The 25,577-nt window shown below is 38.1% G+C and overlaps 1 protein-coding gene across 7 annotated transcripts in view; it reads left to right on the top strand.

The window, feature by feature from the left end:
• The window catches only part of LOC139937172 (protein couch potato-like), a 107,378-nt gene that overhangs the window by 35,803 nt on the left and 45,998 nt on the right, over window positions 1-25,577 (top strand). The gene's annotated exons all lie outside the window — the stretch shown is intronic.

Below are 25,577 nucleotides of genomic sequence, written 5' to 3'. Positions count from 1 at the left end.
AGCCACCAAAGTCAAAACTCATCCTGAAAATAACATCATGAGTATATTTTATTCCATACAGTAGTTGCATTCACCCCGCTGAAATAAATTTCTCTCAGCCTCATTATTCACGGAATAAATGTATAAATTCCATGTTATCATCCCCCTCAGATCTTTAGTGCGTGATATACAAACAAAATATGGCAGGGTTGATGCAGACGTGCCAGCGCACTCCTCCCAGTTACTTAGGGTTGACCATTTATCTTACGTCGCGATCGAACCCAACGTTTCTTTTCCCCGCCAGTACAAATTTTGTTACAGTTTTCTCTCTCGGACTTGTTTTTGATCATAATCCAGAACTTAAACAGCAGCAGCAGTGAGCTACACATGTACAGGGAAAGGGTTCTGGATATTGATCAGTGTTTGATGGATTTGCACCGTGTCAGTTTGGAAAGAGAGAGAGACTGACAATCAGACTGGGTCTAAGAAAACAAATTAAGATCAAACAAGATCTACAACCAAATATTATTATTTTAAAACACACTTGCTATTATTTCTTTGAGGGGTGGGTGCTACATACATTTTTGTAATAAATAACCAGTGTTGTCCGCATGCTTAAAATATCACTTCTTCCATTCAGGGGGGAATTCTTCACAAAATACAGATCAGTGAAGATTTGGCTTTACAATCTTTTACATTTTTAACAATCAGATATTTAAATCTGTCTAAACTCAAAACATTTTTTATATTAAACAAATTATTCTAATAATGCATATATCATTCCACAAAAATAATGGAAATGGAGCAAAATAAGGAGGCAGTGTTATCCCCCGATCAACCATGCATAATGTATTTTTGTTCACATCATAAAACGAAGACCCGTGCCGATATGCCAACGCTCTCTTCTCTCTCAGCTCAATCTTTATTTTTGACTCTCAAGGCTTGAGGGAGAATGCATCTCCTACCCTTTTAGCCTGATGGTCTTTCATTTTTGAAAGATTCAGTGGGCTGAACTAACAGATCACCACAGCAGATTTTAAGATCTGACATCTGTACTGTCAAAAAGTGGGATGACTTTCTTTGATTCTGGTTTTTTTTTTTTGTCTTCTGTCATCTGTCTTTTGATGAAATAGTAGAGGAGAGTCTAGATGCTCTCATTTTTAAAGGTAGGGGTTCTCTGAATTGTGTTCAGAGTAACAGTTTTACAAATTATTTCATCCTTTTAGGATGTGATACCTTTTGAACGTTGGCAACAACTACTGGGATTCGATCATAGATTTCATGGGCGTACAGGGACTCCTTGGTTTATTAGGGCAGAGGGGTTGATTTGCCCAAAATGTTACACAGATAAAGACATCAAGTAGTAATTTGTAATACCAGGTAAAAAGGTATTTTCGCTATCTCTGTCCAACTTGTTCCCCCTTCTTGCAGTGCCCCAATTTTCCCCGCTGGTTTGCCAACATGGATCATAAACCTACGAGTAACTTTACCAGTTTCTAGATCTTATGTGTGTGCACTTGAACAAATCCAACCCCAAATCCTGAACAACAAAGAAATATTTGGGGAAAAAATAACAATAAAAAAGAAAAGAAAAACAGGAGCGAGAATTACATTTTCTTTTAAAAACAGTTCCTTTAACATTTCCCACATGAAGTTGAAAGTCATAAATCTATGGGAGCAGGAATTCCCTGCATTCATTGAATGGAATACTTCGTTGAGAGACAAGAAAGCGGAAATGATTCTTTACGGGGTTTGATGTTGCATTCTAATCATGACTCTGGTATGTTGACTGGGCTATTTGATATTTCATAAGATACCGTACCTGGTTGATGTCAGTTAACAGCAAAATAATTTAATCCGTGAAACAGGTAACCAAAAACTGTCCAAATTTGTTGTAAAAACTGTTTGTTCTGTCATTTGAAAGATTTAGTTTCCTCTGTATACTTCAGTTTCTATAAGTGATGGGTACGTCATAAAACATTAAAAGCATTTTTTGTAATAAGCATCGTAATTAACTATTGCCTAATTTTGTCAGAGGAATAAAACAAACAATCTCTCTGTTTTTTTCCTGTCCCCTGGCTGCCAAATTATAATCATTGTTGATTAAACTCATAAATGTCGGTACAACGTAAACACAAACATTCTCATTTCTGTCCGTCCATTAAAAAAAGGGTTAATTTGAGCTGCCATGAATACAGACGACCTGATGTTTTATTCTCCCGTCCATCGTTGAAATCCGCCGCTGAAAAGTTCAAACAACTGAGGCTCAGTGGTAATGGCGTACATAAACAAACTGCACCTGTGAATTAACAGACTAAGTACATGAGGCTGACGGATGTTGGCATAAATTAAACGCACACTGCTGCGTGGCCGGCCAGAGACAAAAATTCATGCAGTTTTGGTGTCACGGTGAATTGGTTTATCTCTTGGTTGTTGGTTAATACGAGGGGATACATGTTTTTGTTTCTATCCCGGTAATGTTACAGGGGTTGACTGATGTCCCCAGTGGGAGCGTTCTCCCCGGTATGATGTAATATTACAAATGATCAACGGGCCTTGTAATTGCCATGTTGTGAAAATTGTTAGCTCCTGCAAGATGCATGCGAGGGGAGGGGGATGTCATCCTTGACACATTGCGCATTAATTCGCAGGTATTGATGATCGCCAATGGTTTGTTCCGGATGTGAACTTAATTTGCATTGCCCCTATAGGGTACATGTATGAACACCTGAAAATAGTGGCAAGGTGTTTTTTTGTGCTGTCTACTTGAGAAACACTATACAAACCCAGTATTCTAACATCCCTTTTTACAAGTTTTCCAGACTTGTTGTGAAACAACAGGCATGAAGATCAATTACCGTATATAGTGTTCTGAAAAGAATGGGTGGTGTAGCAAAACAGCATTTATATCAGAATGCTTAATTGTCTTAAGGAGGAGGAAACATGTTTTTCTGGATTCTCTTTCATGCCTGACCTGTCCGAATGCACAGGACACTTGGTTTGACATCCCAGCTAGCATAAGATTGTAATGTGTTTCTGCCAAGAGTGCGATTCTCAATATGTGGATTCGAACCCTGCCTTTTAAAACCACCAGAACATAGAGCAGGTGCACTAGAGTGTTCTGACTGTGCAGTCTTTCCATTTATAATTTCACCAAAAGTTAGAATTGCTCAAATTGTTTTGAAACAATATTTGACCCACTCTGTGAAAATGAGTCACATGTCGCCCAATGTAATATTAAGTTATGGACAGTTTAAGGTGGAAAATGTAAATATTTTTTTTCTTTTTAAGATCTTTAGTTGCATGGTTACACTTTAGAACACTTACTTTTAGGCAAAAAAGCTATGAATACAATAATTTAGTGATCATACTTATGTCTAATTTGTATCCTTTTGCACACAATGGTAGTTTAAAACACCATTTTACTTGTAATTCGTTTTTCACAAAAAATGGTGTAGTGGCTAATTTCAAATGGGAGTAACTCAGCAAAAAGCTTAGACACATACCAAATGACTGCTGCTGATGTGTTCTTTCCAGCCATGCATATAACTCAATTCCTGAAATTGCCTACATCTGACTCATTTTCACAGAGCAGGTCACATATTATTGTCATTCCTTTTCACTCCGTGGTCCACATTTGAGATTATCGTTGCTGTGAATGATAATGTGGAGATTTAGCACCAGAAGATTATGACTTGACTCTCTGACTATCCCATGCATCCATCTAGCCCTCTAATGATGAACAAGTGCTTCAACGTTAAACCTCCCTCTGCGAATGTATATGTTCACTTCATAATATGCTGCAGCTTGGAGAACCTTTTAACTCTAATTCCCCAGGGATCCAGAGTTGAATGCCCCCGAGTAACATTCCCTCTCCCTCTTTCGTCACTCTTGCACATCCGCGATTTAAACGGTAGCGTGCACTTCCATTAGCTTCCGAAAAGACAAAACCTTATGCTATTAAAGGAACACATTGCCTTGGATCGGACGAGTTGGTCTATGAAAAGCGTTTGAAACCGTTTGTAATGAAGTGCATATGGTTAGAAAGATAGTTTAAAAGTAGAATATAATGATTCACACAAGTATCGCTCAAAATTGCACGGTTTTCATTGTACGTCGCGAAATAACACGGTTGGCCATTTATGGGAGTCAAATTTTTGACTCCCACAAATGGCCGACCGTGTTTGTCGACAAGGTAAAACGAAAACCACGCAATTTCGAGGCATATTTGTGTAGATCATTGTATTCTACTTTTACAACATCTTTCTAACCATATCGATTTTATAACAAACGGTTACAGAACGCTTTTCAAAGACCAACTCGACCGATCCAAGGCAACGTGTTCCTTTAAATGAATATCGAATACCTCTCATTTTTAGACAGATATACATTTGGCATTGTTTGCATTTGTAGTTAGTAAAAGTCAATAATGGAGAAAAAAAATTCTCCCTTAGTTTTGTGTCTATTTGTGTCGCATAATTTGAACCAGCATGTGGAGTCTGCATTAGAATTGGAGGCAATCTGCATTTGGTTGGGGAGCTGAGGTTCTTTCTGTTCTTGGGAGGGGGGGGGAACTAATTTGTAAAATTGTTCAAAAAAAGTCATGGGTGCTTTGCTACTCTTGTTCAAGACAACAAGGTTTGAAGCAGCCATCATGGCCCGTTTCACTCTGAGGTGTTTTAGAAAAATATGGCAGAGCAAAACAAATTTACAATTAAATGATAAAGAGAAACATCTAGACAATTTGAAATATCAATCTTGTTCTCAACTTATCATCCAAGTAGCTGTTTAAGCCAGACCGGCTTGTTGTAATTTTTTTCAGAGCTTTTTAAGAATCAACACCATCTCTGGGTTGAGAATCAAAATACAACATCCCCCCCCCCCACCCTTCCAACCACAGTTCTCCCAAGTAGCAATCTAGGCTAGTATCCAATCTAAGGTGTTGTTATTAAAGACCAATGCAGTGTTATTAACAGCACCTATTGATTCCTGGTTCATTTAAACAAGTCTTTCTTCTTTTTTTTTCTTTTTTTAATGCAATATGAGCGAATGATGAATGCATTCCTTTCTCTTTGTCACCCCCATTCTTCGGGAAATCGATTGTCAATTGCTCTGCAGTTCCCAACTAATTGTTTTATCAATGCTAATTAACAGCCTTGTCGATTTGCAGACCGTGGCGGCCAGGTCATCTTTTCTGGTACTCCCTGCACTGTCATAATGGCCGACTGCACACACGCAGGTCTATACATCAAACCGCAAAATACCTGGGCCCAATTTCATAAAGCTGCAAAAGCACAAAAAGTTGCTAAGCTCATAAATCATTGCTTAGTAACATCAGATTGCTGGCCAAGACTCCTCTCAATTATTATGTTAAGTTAACAGCAGCTAAATACCAGTCACAAACAATGTGTATGGCATGGAATTTTTGCCAGTCACATGTGTAAAATAAGCATGCTATTTGAGTGCTTAGGCAAATTTTGTGCTTAAGCAGCTTTATGATGTTGGCCCCATGGCACAATTTCATAGAGCCAAGCAATTTCAAAAGTAGCTGAGCCAGACACTATAAAATATTGCTTGCCAGAATAAAGTTACCAGCCAAACTACCATGTAACATGCACAATTTGTGACTGGTATCCTTCTTGATTCTGAAAATTGTTAAGCAATGTTTGCTGCTTAAGCAGTTCTATGAAATTGGGCCCTGAACACCACCCCTTAGCTAACATACACTATCCATCCATCGGAGAAAACAAGCTCTCGGAAATTTAGACCCAAACAACAATTTTGTATGGCTTTTAGTCCTACTGCTATTGACTCTGTGTTTATGATTATTGCCTGAATATCTAGGGATTTGTTTGCACTTAAACAAACAAATTTGTAGCTACACTACTAAAGCTTTTTGCCGGTAGGCCAGTTCAGCTAGATGCATAATATGCCTATTTTGGAGAGGTTATTTAATGGGTCTAATCATCAGATTGAGGCAATGGCGCTTTGTAAATACATGGTTGTATTGTGCTTGAGGTGGCTTTAAAGACACTGGACACCTTTGGTAAATGTCAAAGACCAGTATTCTCACTTGGTGTAACCCAACATATATGCATAAAATAACAAACCTGTGAAAATTTCGACTCATTTGGTCATCGAAATTGCAAGAGAATAATGTAAGGAAAAACACCCTTGTTGCACAAATTTGTGTGCTTTCAGGTGCCTGAAAAAAAATATCAAAAGACTTCAGGTGATGGTAGACTTTTTTGGTGTTTTTTTTTTTTGGGGTGTTTTTTTTTTTTTTTACGCAAAAGTCCTGAAAAGTCATGGCTCATCTGATAAGCGCCACCCAGTCTGTTGTGTCACCCCAAAACGCGATTGACCAAGTATTAATTCACCCCTAGCACCTTCAGCTTTTAAAAATTTAATTGGTAGTTCACCGACTGGCATAATGAGCTCTGGGAATAGAAGAATAGTTTGGTATTAGAATACATCATGAAACATGACAGGCTCATCAGTTACTATTAAGGTTCCTCACCCATATGTCACAAATTTCTCTTTGTAAAAAATGCTTCAAATTGTGGTGTGCGCATTTTAATGGATCGCTGTAAAACATTGAGTCATAGGGGAACGCTCTCAAGCTTGCATTTAGCAAATTGATTTGTGAAAAATAGCTTAATCATCCAGTCGTAAATTCTGTTGAATCTCATCAATGCATTGTTTCTATTTGCACGGAAACAAAAAAGAAAGGTCAATTTGAAATGTATTTTTTGCTGAGGATTGGCCCCTGTTGCAACTTTCCCTTTCCAAATATTTTGGTTATTCACAAGCCTGTCTTCACACGCTAAGCTGTTGGACAGTTTCAACTTGGGATTTTTGATGCATTGTTTATTGATGCCTTTTGTGCAATAATGCGCTTTGCTAGACGACAGCACTTGAACATCAAGATTGAAATGCCCCTTTTCGTGCCCATTTTCACAAAAGGTGAGAATTATCTTGTGTCTTCAAGTCCAATTTCCCCCCCCTGTCTTCTCAGTCTTGGGTGCACTTTCCATCCAGCTAAGATCAGATTGGTATATCGCCCCAGGCTGCCACACTAATGGGATATTGAAGACTGGAGTCAAAGAGTTGGATTTCTCTTACGACAAGACAGACACAGATGTGAATAGATTTGAGCACCTTTTTTTTTTAAGTAAACGAGAGGGCGAGACGTTATTGCTTATTGCCATATATATTATTTAATATTATTATAATATTTGCCTGCTTTGAGCATCTACCAATACCACTGTCCAGGCCTGTATGCTTAAAAAAAAATGAAGAGCAAGGGCACAAAGGCATTTTATCCTTGGTTATAGGCACCCTTTGAGGAAATTGGAAACTTCTACTGGAGCATTTTAAGGCACCAAGGCAATGACCAGGGGGCACGAAGGCAATCGCATTCGTAGCCTCTGTGCAGGACGCATTCGGCCTGACTGTCACCATGTTTCCTAAACGGTGCATCCACCCTTCATGCACACCCCCCCCCCCCCCTCCAGCTTACACTCACTGTTTTTGTAACCCTGTTCTCGTTTGTCACATTCATGGTTGCCAAGGCACCATGGGTGTCCACTCCTCACGCTGGTGTGAAGTGAAATCCAAAGCTCTTGGGAAGAGTCTGAAGACATTTGAGATGGAGACGGATCTGGATGGTGGCAGATGGTACAATAAGAAACCGAGAGAACTTAGACATTGTCTGATACCATCTATACCTCACTGTCTTCTTAAAGACGCTGTATAGCCCCCCCCCCCCCCCTTAATAAATACATGGGATTTTTTGTGTATTAGTGGTTTTGGTTTGATTTTTCTTTTGATAGCATAGCAAAACAATACACAAAATTGATTGCAGTTTCTACTTTAAAACTTGGATGCCTGATACCATATCTACCATACTGCTCCCTTTAGTCATCTTAAAGATGCTGTCCACCCCCCCTCCCTCTCCCTCAATTGGATTTTTGTTTTGTTATCTGAATGTATTATAGGTTTTTGTTTGATTTCCTTTGGATGGCATAGCAAAACAATACACAAAATGGATAGCAATTGCTACTTTAAAAAAAGTCACCATGTACATGTATGCTACTCTATATTAGTATTCAGTGTGCACAAAACATGTTTAGACCTGAAGATTTTGAGAATGAATCGGACATTTTCAATTTTGTTGTAAGATTCAGAATTATTTTGAAAATTGTTTGTGGAAGCTGTACAAATTTCAAACGTTGAAATAAACCTTAATGACTAAAATGTTTTTGCTAAGGTTATCCCAACGTTAGTTTTGACGACACCCCACTTCAGCGGTAGTCAAGAGAGCTCCTTGCCTATAGATTCTGTCTGGAGAGGGATTTGGGGGTTCTTCACAGATACTTATAATGAATTATTCATAAATGCACTTAGCATTTATGAATTATTCATAAATGCACTTTACAGCAACCTGTCATATCGGATATTGAGACATGTTTTGGATAACTGTGAATCTCTGCAGAAATTGAAACTAACGAGCCTGCCTCTCGTAGAAACCGTACCCATCCGAGAAATGTTCGACTTTCTAAGGGGTGAATACATATCATGCTCGTTAAGAGCGCTAATGAGTTTTCTGAACTAGTTAGTTAAGCCGTGCGCGGTGCAGAAGCTATATCAAGTGTCCCATTATCTTGCTTTCTTGAAAATCATTAATCTATTCTTTCCTGAGATGTTTCTGAAATGGCATTGGACTCGTAATATCGCAGGTGGGGGCTGAGATGGATTTGTTATCTTACCCTTGTTAAAATACCTTTGGTCGGATGTTATTCAAAATAGCTTGTCCTCATTTGTGATCGACCCCTTCCTGCTTTTGTTGTTGGGCATCTTTACTTGCGTTAGAGTAGACTTAATAAGATTTTGAGTTAGTTTCAGTGGTTTTTGAAAAGGACCAAGAATTATTTATTTTTTTTTGCTTTAAAAATGAAATATAAGTAATGAAAAATATTTTGCAATCATCTCAATCTCTTACTGAGAAACTTGACGATGCTATTTTGGGGGGATCTTTTTTCCTATTAAAAGATTGCACGATACACTGCAAGTAGAACCATTATTGGCTTTTCATGCATACTGATGTCGAACAATTAAATATTTAATATTGGTCAACCTTTGTTCAACCAGAAACTGTTGAGCCTAGTTCATATCTGTACGTTTCTAATATCCAGAGCACAACCAATGAAGCTGTCTTCGTCAATTTATTATGCACGTAGAACGGCCATTATATCGGCTGCCTGCGATATCCATCAAACTTTCCACAGTTTAACTCTTAAGCGTATACATCATTTTGACTTCACTGGGAAATAATGAATTACCTAATCTATCCAGTTTGTAAGTGCAAGTGTTTCAGTACGTGGAAACTGGCGTTCATAGGAGATAAGTGAAAGTCGATTTGCCGTGAAACTGTACGGAATAGTCAGCATTGTTACATCGCATTTTAATTTCTTCTCATTGTATGTTAAAAAATTCCACGACAATCGGCCATTTATGTAGTATTTACTGATATAATTGGGGGTCAGTTTTTTGTGTACACTTAGTGAATTGGTTATTTATTCTGCTAAAAGTGTATAGTGATTAGTTTGTATTGTCTTGAATTATTTCTTTGTTCTTTAACAGCTGGTTGCTTTATCCAGTTCTGTGCATTGGGGGTTACCTGTACTTTCAGTGTAATGGCTTTCATCCATTGGTAGCTCAATTAGAAATATTGTGTAATGTCCTTTAGAATCAACTCTCTGGCAGAGATGCCTAATTTTCCTGATTCTGCAGAAGTGTCCTGAAAATAAACCAATCTGTTCATTTTCTGATGAGCAGATTTTAATATCTTTCTGACTTAAGAAACTGTTTCCCTATGATTTTGAATGTAATTTTAAGTATCTCTGTGATTGTTGTACAAAATCTTCCTTATTGCAAGATGCAAATAATGGCATCTGCTTTGGGGCACCAATTATATTACAACCTTAATATGAACACTCTTTGTGTAAATGCTTTATGTTTATCGATCACATTACATTACTATTTGTGGTTTTTATGAATGTTCCTTTTGTTTCCATCACTATTTTTAAAACCAAATCTAAAATTTGATTCCAACAGTTAGCATTAGATGACTCAACCTTTCATTCACTATATGTTTCCTTTATACTAAAATGTATTCCTTTATACTAAAAGGAGAAAAACGAAACGTCTCTTAGAAATGAACAAGCTATGCCTCGATTTAACCAAAAAAATCAGCCTTGGGCCCGAATCTTGAAATAGATGAAAGGGACAGATACAAGGGCATGACTTTCTTTTTAAAGATAATACTTCACTTTATTGACCGTGGGGGAGAGGCATGTAATTCAGGCAACCACAAGGTCATACCATATTAACGGAAGGCAGGCGGAAAGGAAGCAATTCTCAAAGAGAAATCATCGTGCATCGTCAATTTGCAATTCAACATTTTAAAGTGGACCCCCGCGCAGGCACGTTCTATTGTCATACTGCTCTATTCACAGAGCAGAATGGCTTTTTCGGTCCTATCGGGCAAAGATTAAAATGGAATAAAGACACAATTTGTTTTGTTGTTCTTGTCCATCATCTTGAGAGCTGGGTTTGAGTTGGGTTGCTTAGAGACAAAGTAACAACCAAAATATGGAATGTTTTGTTTGAGAATGTCAATGGCGAAATGAAAAAGCTGAGCCCTGAGTTTGGCTTTTGTCTCCGCAATTAAGGTTTCCTCTGGGGAGGGTATTATATTAGAGAAAGCGGCGAAAGCTAAAAATGAAATTTTTAAAGAGTTGTAGCTTTTGGTTCGGTCTTTTGGGTTTATTTTTGCCAGTATAGGAAATTCAAGTAATATGCCTTTGTGATATTTTTTTCACAGGACTAGGGAAAGTACTGAGTACAGTGCTAACACACATCAGTGTGCGGGTAAAAAAACAAAATTAATATTCTTTATCCCCGATGCAAATGTAACATCCATTATAAAATGGCAACTGTGAAAATCTTGCTTCTCTCTAAGCGACCATTCTATATCATCCACTGTGGTTTGAAATGGTGGATAAACCATAGAGAAATTAATCAACTATGCCAGCCTGCAATATGATATCACTTTGTGAATTCACACCACACAATACTCCGTCAACCCTCATGCTGTATGACCATTCAATTAACATCCACTGTGGTTTTGTAATGATGGCTGTTAAAGACACTGGACACTATTGGTAGTTATCAAAAACTAGTCTTCACAGTTGGTGTATCTCAATATATGCATAAAATAACAAACCTGTGAAAATTTGAGCTCAATCGGTCGACGAAGTTGCGAGATATTAATGAAAGAAAAAACACCGTTGTCGCACCATGGTCACACAAAGTTGTGTGCTTTCAGATGCTTGATTTCGAGACCTCAAATTCTAAATCTGAGGTCTCAAAATCAAATTTGTGAAAAAATACTTCTTTCTCGAAAACTACATCACTTCAGAGGGAGCTGTTTCTCACAATGTTTTATACTATCAACCTCTCCCCATTACTCGTAATCAAGAAAGGTTTTATGATAATAACAATTTTGAGTAATTACCAATAGTGTCCACTGTCTTTAAACTTTGCCAGCCTGCATTATGACAGTTGTGCCGCTGTACTCTACCAGTGCAGTTGAATGGTTTCAAATGGTTGGTGAACTCGCTGGATATTCTTCCTTGTTATCTCAGAATGTTATCTCAGGGCCTGATACTTCAATGTGGCAAAGAAAGCATTTGCCCCCCATGCCCCCTTGTCATTGTCGGCCTTGGTGCCCTTGAAATGCTCCAGTAGAAATTAAAAGTTTCCTCATAGGGGTGCCCTTTACCAAGGAGAATTTAGAGCTCAGGCATGATACTTCATGCAGGCGAAGAATGCGATTGCTTTCATGCCCCTCGTCAATGCCTTCGTGCCCTTGAAATGTTCCAGCAGAAGTTAACAATTTTCTCACTGGGTGCCCTTTACCAAGGAGACAATGCCTTGGTGCCCTTGCCCTTTCAAATAATGAAGAACATACAGGCCTGTCATCTGTAAATGACGGAAACAGTCCTTAAAATAGTTGCCTTTGTTAAAACTACACATGGTCATTGAGTTGGGACATTTTTTTCCCCCTCAATTACCCATCTGTCTTCGGTGTTTAATTAGTCAACCTTAACATGAGGGAGCAAGCAAAGTAAGCTGATACCAGCATGGGCTCAGCCTTGATGAGAGATGTTCACATTGTATATTCCCCTGGTGGGAGGGGTGACCTAAAATAAAACCAGGCCAGTTATTTGTCTGTTTATATCGTTATCAAAACAAACCCTATGATCATTATTGGCACATATTTAGACAGAATACTGAAATGGTTTGTTGAAATTATCCCCACTGAAACATTAGGATAGCTCAAAAGATGATGGGACAAAAACTACTCAACTTCCATTTGTTATCAGTGAGATACATTTTCATCCAAAACAAATTTCCATGGCTATGTGTGGGCGTGGAAGATGGGGGGAAAAATGACTTGAAATTAATGTTTTGCATCAGTGACAAATAATTCTTACCAAAACAATTTGTCATTGCAATTTTGGAACACGGGTTAGAAAATTGAAATATTTGTTAAAATGATCCCATTAGAACATTATATTAGGGCTTGGAAGATGGTTGGGAAAACAATTACTCAAAAATAATATTTTATTTTTCTTTATCAATGAGAAACATTTTTACCAATAACAAGTTTTTCATTGCCATTGTGGGCACATGAGTTAGAGCACTGAAACATTTATTGAAGATGGTGACAAAAATATGACTCAAAATGAATGTTCTTCATTGAGTGAGAAATGAGTTTACCCCTCAATGGATTTTAGATTTGTATACTTATTTTGTAATAATACACAATTAAGGGAATGCTTTTTTATAAATGGTTCTCCATTCACTTTCATATAACCGTCCTTGAATTCTCTTCCAACTCTGCCGTGAACCATCTGGAGCTCATGATTATTCATACAATCATGGCCGCACTTAAAAATCCACGATTACCAATGCCACGAAATTCCCCCATTGAAATTCCTGACAACAACACAAACAACCATACATGTATATTAAGGCAAGTTGATGTGATTAATTTGGGACCTCTGTAAAAAATGCAGGGCAGTTTCAAAACCAAGGCTTTCATTTCTTAAAAAAAAAAAAAAAAAAAAAAAGTCGCTGACAAATCTAAATGAACTAACACAATTAACCCACAGAAGATTTTCCAGTACAAGAACAGTTTGCTCTGCCCCAAACAAAGTGCTTTATTTAATTTGTCACGTATGAAGTATGTCCGTGCCGCGGACAAATATTTGATGTCAAAAGCACGAATACTCACCAAGAAAAAAAAATGTACATTTTAGGAGGTTAATTCCTGCGGAAAAAGAAGATGCATTCATTTGGGTGGAATCTTTTGTAATCTCGGTCACTTACCAAACGCGGCTGGGGATGATGTGCCTTAGATATTAGGACGAGCAAACAACTGCCCTTTCTTGCGATTACTTTCTAAGAATATTACAAGGGATTGTGTATTGCGTCTAGATGGATGATTTACTCAACTAGAAGTACAGCAGCTCTAGATAGTATAAAGCATTTTGAGAACAATTTTAAGTAATTTGGTTATAGAAAAAAAAAATTATCCTCCAAAATTTCTGAGATTGTGTATTCCAATCACAAATTACCCTTGTTGTGTGGACATAATTTTTGAAGATTTGACAAAAGCGTTAGGTACAGGTTCATTTTTATATTTATATAGGATTAATCGAATCAAGGGGTTTCAAAAGCCAAAAGTGTACTTTCCTTTCACCGTGAAAGAAATAACATTTCATATTTGACCATATATATAAATGAATGCAGAGAAATCCATTACTAAAGCTTGTCAGGAGTACTCTTTCGTCGGATCTGAATCTGAAAAGGTGTAATGCCTACTACTCCAAAGTATACATTTATTCCACATAAAAATAACAAGAACCCAAGAAGTGCGTAATCTTTTAAGACACTCAAAATCTTCAAAGAATTTCCCTCTGATATGCGAGGAGTCAATCTGTCAGACCCCATGACTATTTCATTCACCTCTCATCAGAATCCGAAGCACAAGTGGGGACAAAAAATGTAGAATTCAAGTGGTCATATCACTCAGTATGTATTGCAGTGTGTTTATTTATAATGCATGGCTCTGAACATGGTCTACCTCCGTGGTATTTATGACAGCAGCAACGAGTTCTGTAGAGTCTCGGATCAGCGGTGTGTATATCATCCATAGGGCGGCTGTGATATATTTTTTTTCTTCTCCCTTTTGCTTTCATCGAGGACCGATTTTCTAGGTTGATTGAAATTTATTTATGCCAGAAGTTGGCGTTAATATGAAAAATACACTTGCGAGAGGAAAACATGAATGAGTGTAACTTAGGAATGATTGAAATGCCGGATGGACAACGACGTTTAGAGTAATTCATAGAGATTCGCCTCCTATTTGGTTGTTTTTTCCCCTTGTTTTTCCTTCTTTCTCACGGTGGATTGTTTAAGTTTACCTGAAAGGCTAGAAATGTTGTGTCCAGCGCAGCGAGTGTGCATTGTCCAGGTTGAAGGACATCAGATTTGGGTTTATATATCGGTCTGTGAAACTTATCTGTAGCCATGGTATGGAATTGCGATGGCTTTGTCAGTGAAATCAGAGTTTGTTCACCCTGCTTGTTTTGTTGGTGAGGTGTGTCTGGGGGTGATTGGTAACAAACTTTGCCATCTTGCAACATACCTCTTGCAATTATCTCTAAACTGGACATATTTGAAGAGTTATTACTCTTGAAGAAAACTCTCATATGTTTTCTTCACTCTTGCAAATATTTGCATTCATTTTTTTTAAGGTGGATTTGTGATCCAATGAAGAGGAGAGTGAAATCCACTTCCTCTATCTGCAGAGTTCAAAATGAAGATACAATTTCTTTGAATGTCTATTGTTTGTTTGTATTTGTCTTCTTTGGGGAGTGAGAGAGGTTTCAAAGTGAATAGACAATAGCAGGTACCCTAGAAGTGTTCATTGATTCTGACTGTACTCGCAGGGTGTATTTCTAGCCCCTGTATAAGCACAGACAGGTTTGTTTGCTGATTAGAGCAAATGTCTGGATACCCACTGCTGTATTAACCCTATACATTCAGGTTCTAGCACAGCAGTACCACTGTGTTAAAACATGGGCCCAGACTCCTGCAGTCATACTGATCATAATCGATATATGATACCCGCGAGCTTTTACAACAGTTGAATTGAAGGCCCATTCAGTAAGCATTATGTACAAAGCTTTTGTTTGCACCCCTCACCCATGCCTCTCTACTGAGAGTGAGATAAATTGGGCCATGCAGCTCACCTGAATAGTGAGGGGGGTAAGTGTTAACATAAGCGGGCACAATGGACGGGATAAATGAGTGTATGGAAAAGATGAACGGATTAGCTGTGTTTGGGAGAAGTGGATTAGGGCTTCTGGAAGAACCACTTGTATCTATAGCCGCAAGATCTGTGGTACATTAAGACGCCCTGACACGGTTGTTGTGCTAGCACAGTGGTTTTCAACACTAAGCGGCTCCCTGCGTTGGTTTGTTAATTGGAACTCTAATGAGGGGAATGTGAAATATATGTATATCGCAGTTGGAGATTTGAAAACAGTACTACATCTAGACTATCACCATGGAAATAAGATTATGTGAACAAAAGGATTAGTTTAGTTGTGTTGGTGCAGTAAGGTCATGTCTGTGTTGTGCGCGAAAGCGTTCTGAACTGAGTATTTCGGCATCCTTTGATTTTGTGTGACCATCCAGGTTATTTTTAAGCTAGATAACAATCTTTTGTCATATTAGTTTTTGGTTTTTACCCATACACAGATGTGTGCTAGCATATGGTGGAAGAGTAAAAACCAAAATTAATACTCTTTATCCCGCTGCAAACTTCACATTTCTTAAATCTTTTGTGATTTGAAAACTCACACTTCACATAAACTCTATTCGGAGATACCACCTTGTTGCGCCAACATACATAAATCAGGAGTGGAAAAAATCAAAATGAATTTTCTTTTGGGTAATCTGCACTTAAAGAGTAGACTACTTGGTGGGTGTCTGACTGTAGTTGGTGAGAAACAACTAAGTTATAACTAAGCTGTAGTGAAAAGTGATATCAGATTCGCTGTGTGTATAAGTGGTCTGTGGTCAATAATGTGTCATAGAATAAGCCTACAGGCAAACCCTGCTTGTCCCAAAATCAACAAATTTTGTTGGAAACGTTTTGGCTGGACTATCCCAAACAATCTGCTCCATTGAGGTAAACCAGATCTTCCCCTCTCCTTTGAACTCCCCTAACTTTTCTCCTTTCTTTTTTTTGGTCACTGTGTAGTCAACTGTAATCCCATCTAGTATCAGTTACCAATTCCATTTTAGAATGTGTCCATTGTGTAATGTCACAAACCCAACAGGGTTCATCAGTTCAATGCCTCTCTGTCAAATATAAACCAACCCCTGTAATACAAATACCCCTCATCAAAAGACCAATCATTTCCTTCACCTGTTGTGTGGTATTCACAACTTTTTTTTTGAGTACAATTTACACAAATTTCACACTCTGCCTGAGTTGTAAAGGCTGGATTATTGTGATGATTATTAACTAGTGACCCACTTGACTCGAGTTGTCAAGTTCAACCCTTGATGAGGATTTATTGCCAGTTTTGATTTGCGGTGCGATATCGGGGAAGCAGAAATCACACAATCAACGATCAAAAGTAAACATATCACTGTCACACTCTGGTTTTGATTCTCCGTGTTGATAAGTTGTGATGGAACTGTAAAGATTGCCTGTGATTATTTTCACAGAACCCAGGGAAGTACTGGGTATATGGTGCTAACACACATCAGTCTATATAAGAGAATACACATTTACTTGGGAAAAAAATGGAAATATTTGAGGTACGGGATTTAAGTGGGATAGTGAAAAAGATGAATCTGGGGAGAGGGAAAATCTTTCCAAATGGTTTTATTATTCACAGTGCTAACAAAGGTTAGGGTTAAAGGCAATTGAACAGAGAAGATATAATTATAACAATAATAGAAAGTAACCATGGCAAGACTGCATCTTTAAAAAAAATGTTAAAAGCAGCCCACTGCATGTTTTCCTCAATCCATCCCACTGAATTACACTACTAATCTCATTTCCACGAAAGATGCATTAAGTCATATTTCCACAACCTTGAAAAAGAAAAGCAAAACGTACTTGAGATTTCTTTTCTTCAAACTCCATCCTACTGCTAGAAAACAAAACAACCCCCCCCCCATGTGTTCGTTAGAATCATTCTCCTTAGACATGTTGCCCCAGGCGACCCATCTCCCAAGAGCCCCAACTAAAATTCCACTAGGATCATGGAGACGAAGTCTGCTCTCACTCTCTCGAGCGAGCGAAAGAAGGCAACATTACCGAGAGATACTCTCAGCACTTTTTTATAGCCATTGATTTTGAGTTAAAAGAAATTCATATTTGGGCACGAGGAATGGATATGTGGAATAATTTTGTATAATTCAATCAGGATATTATATCATGTTTCAACGGAGATGGCCACTGGACAGATGTGGTCATAATAAGCAAGCAGTATCTATTTTTGTGAAATGGCTGAGAAATATCACCCGCAAGGCATACTTGATTTACAATTAAAAATACTCAAATTTAGAAAAGGTATTCGCTAGTGATACTGTATGTTTATGTTTTAGCACATTGTTGTATTTTCTTGAGGTGCTATGAATTGTTTTGGTTTTGGGGTTGTTGTTTTTTTTCAATTTTCAATTTACCCCTGAGATTCTCATAAAAGGTGCTATGAAACTGTCATTTAAATATTTCTTCAATTATTAAGACACTAGGCTGAATGTTTGATTTGAATATTTCCAATACCCCCCCCCCCCCCAAAAAAATGACCTTTATCTTCTGTTGAATGTTATGGATACATTTTGAAATGATCTAAATTATATACCCATCACTATAACATGTGCTGTCTGATAATGTGGTTGCTGTGTGTGTGACTTAAGAAAACAAATTGTATTCATATGCCTTATCCAATGCACTGTGATTGCATCCCACAGTGCGTGTAGCCTAGCCTGACATCAGTCATATTTCTAGAAATTTCGCATATTATATTTTGTACACGCTCCGAGGTCAGGTTCCGACAATTGTAGAAATTGCATACAGAGGTCAGTGATCATCATTGCATCTTGCTTTTAAAGGCAGTGGACACTATTGGTAATTACTCAAAATAATTATTGGCATTAAACCTTTCTTGGTGACGAGTAATGGGGAGAGGTTGATGGTATAAAACATTGTGAGAAACGGCTCCCTCTGAAGTGCCATAGTTTTCGAGAAAGAAGTAATTTTCCACGAATTTGATTTCGAGACCTCAAGTTTAGAACTTGAGGTCTCGAAATCAACCATCTAAACGCACACAACTTTGTGTTGCAAGGGTTGTTTTTTTCGATGACCGATTGAGCTCAAATTTTCACAGGTTTGTTATTTTATGCATATGTTGAGATACACCAACTGTGAAGGCTAGTCTTTGACAATTACCAATAGTGTCCAGAGTCTTTAAGGGCATTGTCACACGAGGCAGTTTACAGGCAATCAGTTCCAGGCAATCTCAAAGAAGAAAGGCATTCACTGTTTGTATGTTCAACTATTTTTGTCTTGGGGAAGACGCTATTTTAAAAATTACTCATGTGCTATCAAAGTGGTCATGTAGAATTCAATGCAGTTGGTGGCCTCCAAGTTGCCTGGCTAGTGTGAGTGGCCCTAAGATTGTTGTAATCGTGAACCTCCATTAACCATGATGGAAACCTACTCTGAAGCGAAGCAACGCTGAGGTCCTAATGAAGTCAATCTGCTCAGTTTTGTTGATAAATTCTCTGGTTTCTTGTATTGACAGATAAGGAAACCGAGGAAAGGCCTGAGAAAACAAGTCTAGTATTAGGCTACATGTATATCAGAAATATAACGTTACGATTCAAATACCTGCCCACAAAATGGTGTCTGAGCGTGTATGTGTGCGTGCGTGCTTTAGACGCGCATACAGCCTGCCCTGTAATATGGCCACTTTCATAGCAACAAAGGGGTTATTCGATACGGTCTATTGCCTGTGAATAATAACAATGTAGACTTTATATACTGCTACACTGCCTCAATTCACCTCATTAGCAAACAGTGGACAGCTAAATGTGTGTTGACGCAGTGTTTTATCACTGTATCAAACACACATACTACTTAACCACAGTGCAAATAATAAAGCAGGAATGGTTTACAAGGATATAACCGGTGACCACTATGTTTGTCATAAAGATCAGTACCCTGTTTGCACATGGTTTACTTCATCCCCTGCCCTACTACTGCAGACATTTAATATTGCAATTGCAATTGGGAATATTCTGTTTCAAGTTGGTATCCTGAGAGTCCTATACAGTATGGCTTGAGCGGGGGTTTGGGAACAGCCCAGACTATAAATGGGGCCATGTAAATAATGGAGTAAGGTAGCACTATGGACAACTGTATAGACACATGGGTTTAGTTTAAGCGGCCATCACCCTGAACTTGCATGATAATAACCTTTGGGGGAACCTTGCCTTTTTGATTGAAGCTAAGGATGTTTTTTTTTTTTTTTTTTGCTCTGTCTGTCTGATCCAATCACCAGTACAGCTGATGCAGTCGCTGAGGTTTTTTGGCGGACAGCTTTGATCTTTCGCCGTGGCTATTTCGTAGATTGATTTCTTCTTGGCAGACTCTCCTGCGAAAAATTGTTCCACCTTGGAACAACCTGAAACCTAAAGGGTGGGGGAGTACATAGGCTGTTCTCAAATAATGAGGAACGGTGTTTATAATGGTAGCTGGCATAGGAACCTGGGCCCACTTTCATAAAGCCTGTAAGTAAGTACCCGTAAGAACAAAAACTCACTAAACACAGAATAGTATAGCTTAGCAGAATCAGGTTACCAGCCCAAATTACATTAAGTTTGCATTGTTGTGGCTGGTGCCCGTCTCAGTGTTTTGCTTAGCAAAGAAAATTGTCAAGCAGTATTTTCTGCTTAACAGATTTGTGAAATTGGGGCCCTGACAGTGACACTGATTGTGAAAGAGGATTTGTGAAATAAGCTTTAGTGATAATCAAGTCAAGTTTTGTTTACTGTGAGGTTTATCTTGTAAGTACCTTTATATGCTTCTGTATTGTTTGTATTTTGTTGTAAGACAAGAAAGCAGTCATCATACAGGTAGAAAGAAATAGTCCACATTGTAAGTAGGATTTGAAAAGAGTTGAAACCAATGGTTCTTTTCAGAACCACCCCAACTCATTAGAGATAGTCATTACATGGTGTTACTGCAAACCTTTCCATATCGTAAGTCCACATTATGTCCAAACCTGTAGTATTGTATTTCTGGTGATGCACCTTTGTTTTAGCCTCTTGACTTGAAACATCTTCAGAGGTTCTGTGTCAGGAATAATGGAGAAGACGCGCAAATAATTTTTCAGGAAATTCTTACATTCATCAAATCTCAACATTTCAGAGAAATAATAAGTATTGAGGATATGTCAGGAAATAACATCATTGAATAATAAACCCAAATCTTAATTTTGTGAAGAAAGTATTATTTTTAGTCATTTTGGATGCTGACTCAAACATTGAAAGTGCAAAGTGAGTCCTGAGAATGTTTTGATCATCTACACAAGGACTAGTGAAAATCCTTGAAAGCAATCAAGACAAATAAATTGAGGGAAAAAAGAAAGTGCCAGGGTATTTACCCAGGGCTGGCCATAGGTTAATACGACCGGTCTACGGTTACCCCTCAAACACTCACAACCCTAAACCCATAGAGCATCCTCAAACCAATAAATCCCTCGTCTAAACTTATAACTGGCTATGACAGACATGAATTACCCGTTAAAGGAGATCATAATCAAGTTAGACTTTAGTTTCACTTCCTACTCCCCTCCAGAGGACCCCCCTCCTTCTTTTCCTAGTTATGACTGGTTATAGTAATGGAGATTCCCACTTATCCCTGTGGGAATGTTTTCTAATGGAGTCGTAAAGGGCACAGGGGGACATGAAAACGAGGGCCAATTTACATCAAAGAGGTGTTTGGTTTTGGTTCGTTAGTTTATACCCAGTGATAAATTTTGCCGGGTTGCCAGGCTACTTTATGTTTGTGCTATCTTCTGTTTCTTTGGTGTGTATGGAAGGGCCGATGCTCAGTGGGTGAACCTTGTCATAAACTTTTGATTGGGATGGACATAATTTCAACCACTTTGCATGTTATTTTATATTAATTGTTTTTATAGGAACTACCAAAGGTGTACCCTGACTTTTAAGTTTGACGTCTTCAATTTTATTTGTTATCACTTCATCATCAAACAAGTGTGTGTGAAAGGCTGATGAAGTATAATTGAGACAAAACAAATATATTTTTATAAAACAAAATGATTGAGGCCTGGGTTTGTGGCTACTGGTAATAGGACACACAGCAAAAATAATTTCTCCATTAAATCATAGGCCTATATTGTTTCCTTTTACATGTAAGTTCCAAAAGAGAAATTAATCCTGAGTCTGTGATACAAGACCGGTAACTGCTGTTACGAGACGAATCAATGTAAAATTTAGAGCGGCCTAAGATTGTCTACTTGCTGCTCAACCTATCCCAAGGCTCCTTGTGTATTATTTCAAGTGGGTGTGATTACCCACAGTTAAACAACCATAATCCAATTTGAACACTTATTAAACCAGTAAAGTTTGTCCATCTAATCGTGTTAGGGCGGTATTAGCTGATTGTCTAATCCAGTTTAGGTATAACTAATCCGTTTAACTTGCGCAGTTTAATCCTGTTAATGTTTGACTGGGGCACCCTATTACCACCTGATTGCTTCAATGGTTCTTGTTGATCCATCCCGAGATGTGAAAATTGCTGAAATCATTTTCTGAAGAAGAAGAAAATACGTCATCAGCTTCTTCCTCTGAACGCCAAGCTTCTAATAATTCAAACTTGGAAGCGGATGTTCATCACGAAAAATTAAGTTACCGACCGATGTGATTGAAACGAAGGACTGTGAGGGAGGGCTTTGAGTTGATTTGTTGCTTGAGATTTGTTTCTGCTCCAGGAGGAGTCGAGGTTTCTGACCTAGAGGACTTTTTTTGGAAGCGGTTAGTAGGAAGTCAAGATCAAGATGAAGACGTTGAACTCTTGAGATCAAATGGTGTTTGAAACAGCAACTGCAGCATTTGAACAAAGACAAATAAAAAAATAAACCTTTGGATTAGGGCACCAGCATTCTAAATGTTCCCCTTATTCTGATGTCTTCTTGGAGTTCACTTTTTGCTCAGAGGGAAAGTTGCTGTGCTGAGGGTTACATGACTGAAATTCCGGCACTGTATTGATGTACTGGTTGAATTACTGTATACGTAGCACAGGGCTTATGAGTCTTGACTTTTCATTTCTAGGTAGTGGCGCTCTCGAGTTCCAATTAAGAATTCACCATACAAAATGAAATCAAGAGAGAACTAATTGTCATGAATACCTAATAAGTCTCATCAACGATCCAGCTCAGGTGGCTTATCTTCCGAAAGCTATTCTTCAAATGTGGCGTGTCATGGCCGAGCAGTTAAGAGTGCATGCACTCGAGCCCTGGTGTTTCTGATCAGCAGAGTGTGGGTTTGAGTCCTGGTCATGACACTTGTATCCTTGAGCAAGATGCTTTACTATAATTGCTCTGTCTTTCAGATGGGACATTAATTTAGCCATAGGTCGTACAGTATGTACTTCTAGGATTGGTTGCGCATGTAAAAAGAACCCAGCTGTCGATTTCACCAAACTCTTCCTAAGTTAAGATGAGTTACTCGTCCTTACACGAAATAGGATTAATCCTAGCGTTTCGTGAAATCGGCTGCTGAACACTTATCCGGGAAGAGTAGGGGTTAACCTCCCTGCGTTTCTGGTTCACATAGCAGTCACACTTGTTGACAGATTTCCTCTTCCATTCGAGCTACAGTGATTAAGTTCACTTATGAGGCATCCTTGGTTTCATTACCAGAAATATATAATAATAATAACATAATAGTAAACTGTCATGTCAAAGAGATGTGTCATATGTGTTCTCTACTCAAATCCATTTTAATTTTTTTATGACTTTGGGTCTACTTGAACATAGGATAATATTCCAGACTGAGCGATCATCGTAGCAAAAAAACAAAAAAGGGAATGAACTCTAAGCAGTAGGGACATGCCCGCCCTGTGTCCCCACGATGAATTTTTAATGAGGGCATCACAGCAGAATTCAAAAGAGTTTCCTTCCTCCGGCGATTTGGTGGGCATCACAGATCAATGACGACTTAGGGATCCGCTCCCCCATTGAAGAAAAAGCACACCACGTGATAGTAGGTTTTTGATGAGTACATGTGGTACATATAGTTACACCTCGGGGCGAGGAGTTTCACATTCGGTGTCGGTTGTCGGAGAGACCCATAGAATTTGAAACCAGTCCAGTCTCGGGTTGAGATCTTCTTTAGAAATTGTGCTCTTTCTTTCACTTCTTTTGCTTCCACAAATTGCAATGGAAGATATTGACTTAAACACAATTCTTACTGTCCCATTCCATTTTGGGGGTAACTGAGATCAAATGCATTTGAAACTTCTTACCCTAAGACAAGTTCTTTGAAAGGAATTATAAGATTCTATATTTGAGCAATTGCTCAATGAACATCTGCATGTCTTTAAAGACTGCTTTCACTCTTTAAAGAACAACTGTCATATATGTTCTAATTATACAGTTGCCAATCAACACTTTGAACCTTCCTCTTTAACCCCAGGCTTATAAGTTATTTTGTAATAACACTCAATTTATAGAGTATTTCACAGTTAAACATTCATTTCTTTTCAATGATCTTTGGATTTGGATTTGGATTTTCTGTTAATCAGAAGCCTTTTAGCTTGCAATTGGATTAAATCCCTGTCCATTTTTACCGATACTGTGCTTTTATTTTTCTGCCCACAATTCGCTGAGGCTTCATTAGACTTGAATCGGGGAGAGAGAGTTGCTGGGGTGAAAAGTCGTCTGCATTTTGTTCACATGCATTTTTTTTTTTTCAACGTCGGAGAAGTCTTGTGTTGGGGGAAGGGGGGTAGGTGGGTGAAATAAAGAGGTCTTTTGGTTGAGTAAACCTCGCAGCGCTGAGCGTGAATTTCAACCCAATAGCGATTGCAGATGTGGCGTGAAATTCAGGGTCACGAAGAAAGGAGTCCATCTCCATTTGGACATTTGTGCAAGATTGAATAAAAAACAGCAAGATGTACTTACTAGTCTTTGAAACCACCATTTCTTGTTTTTCTCTCTCAATACTGATTTCTCAACGTTAAATATTCAACTAATGATATATATATATATATATCTCGGAAAACTAGATTGACAAATTTTGTGTTCACTACTATTGACAGACTACTCTCAGCTGAACTTGATTTTCGAAAATCAGGGGTATTGTTTATTAAATATAGCCTATCAAAACCTTTACTACGTGTCCGTGTTTGTCTGCCCGTAAAAAATATTCATATTTTTATTTTCAAGGGCCAAATATTATTCCTGATGGCATTTATACATATACCAGTTGTTAGATACCTGCAATAAAAACAACATTAATTATTTTAAACCATGCTATTTTCCCCTGCTCTGACAATTAGCATACATAATGCAACATAGAAATTCAAATATTATATAGACACATAAATAAATACTACAAAAAAACAACCCAAAACTGCATTGAATTGAGCACTGCAGTCACATCATGAAAAGACTCTCCTAGCCTAAGAGATGCAAGAAATTTCTATTCCCGATGGTTGAAGCAACTTGAATGGTTGAATGCATGCATCAACCACGAGGAACAAGTCTGTATCATTTTTATTCAGCTGGGTGTTCCCCAGGGGTCCATACTGTGCCCTCTTGCATCCATCTATTCAACTCATCACTTGACAACTGATGATCAGTTTCATATTCACTACAGTATACCCTTGCCTTCTGTTTTCTCACCAAGTCATGCGTTTTCGCTTGTCAAAAGCATGCACTTTTTTCCATCTCTTTTTGTTGTTGTCTTTTTTTAAGAGGGTGTGTGTTCCCCAGTGGAAATTACATTCGTTGAAATGACCTTACTCTGTAGTTTAATGGTTGTATTGAAGCTTTCTCATCTATAGAACTGTATCGAGTTTAAATTGAATTGTGCAATGCCGGCCGTGGAAATAGTACCAGCACATTTTTAGCAGATGTACAGTAGGAGGTTGATTGATAATAGTCATTGTGTCTGCTCACAAAGAATGCTGAATATTCTTTGAATATCCATTGTTAATGCATTTTTTCCCAGTTTGTCATTTTCTGAATGCCATTATCAGCAGAGTGCATGTGTCCTTTGGAAAAAGATAAATGTTTAAAATGTTATAGGCTTTTTTGTGTGTGCATATAATAGAGATGAACATAATAATTATGTTCCATTCACACTGTCATGTTTTGTCAGGGAAGAATTTTTGGAATGCTGACAGT

This window comes from Asterias amurensis, chromosome 5 (genome assembly GCF_032118995.1).
Source record: "Asterias amurensis chromosome 5, ASM3211899v1".
NCBI classification, from domain to species: domain Eukaryota; kingdom Metazoa; phylum Echinodermata; class Asteroidea; order Forcipulatida; family Asteriidae; genus Asterias; species Asterias amurensis.
This window is presented reverse-complemented; position numbering and strand designations above follow the sequence as displayed.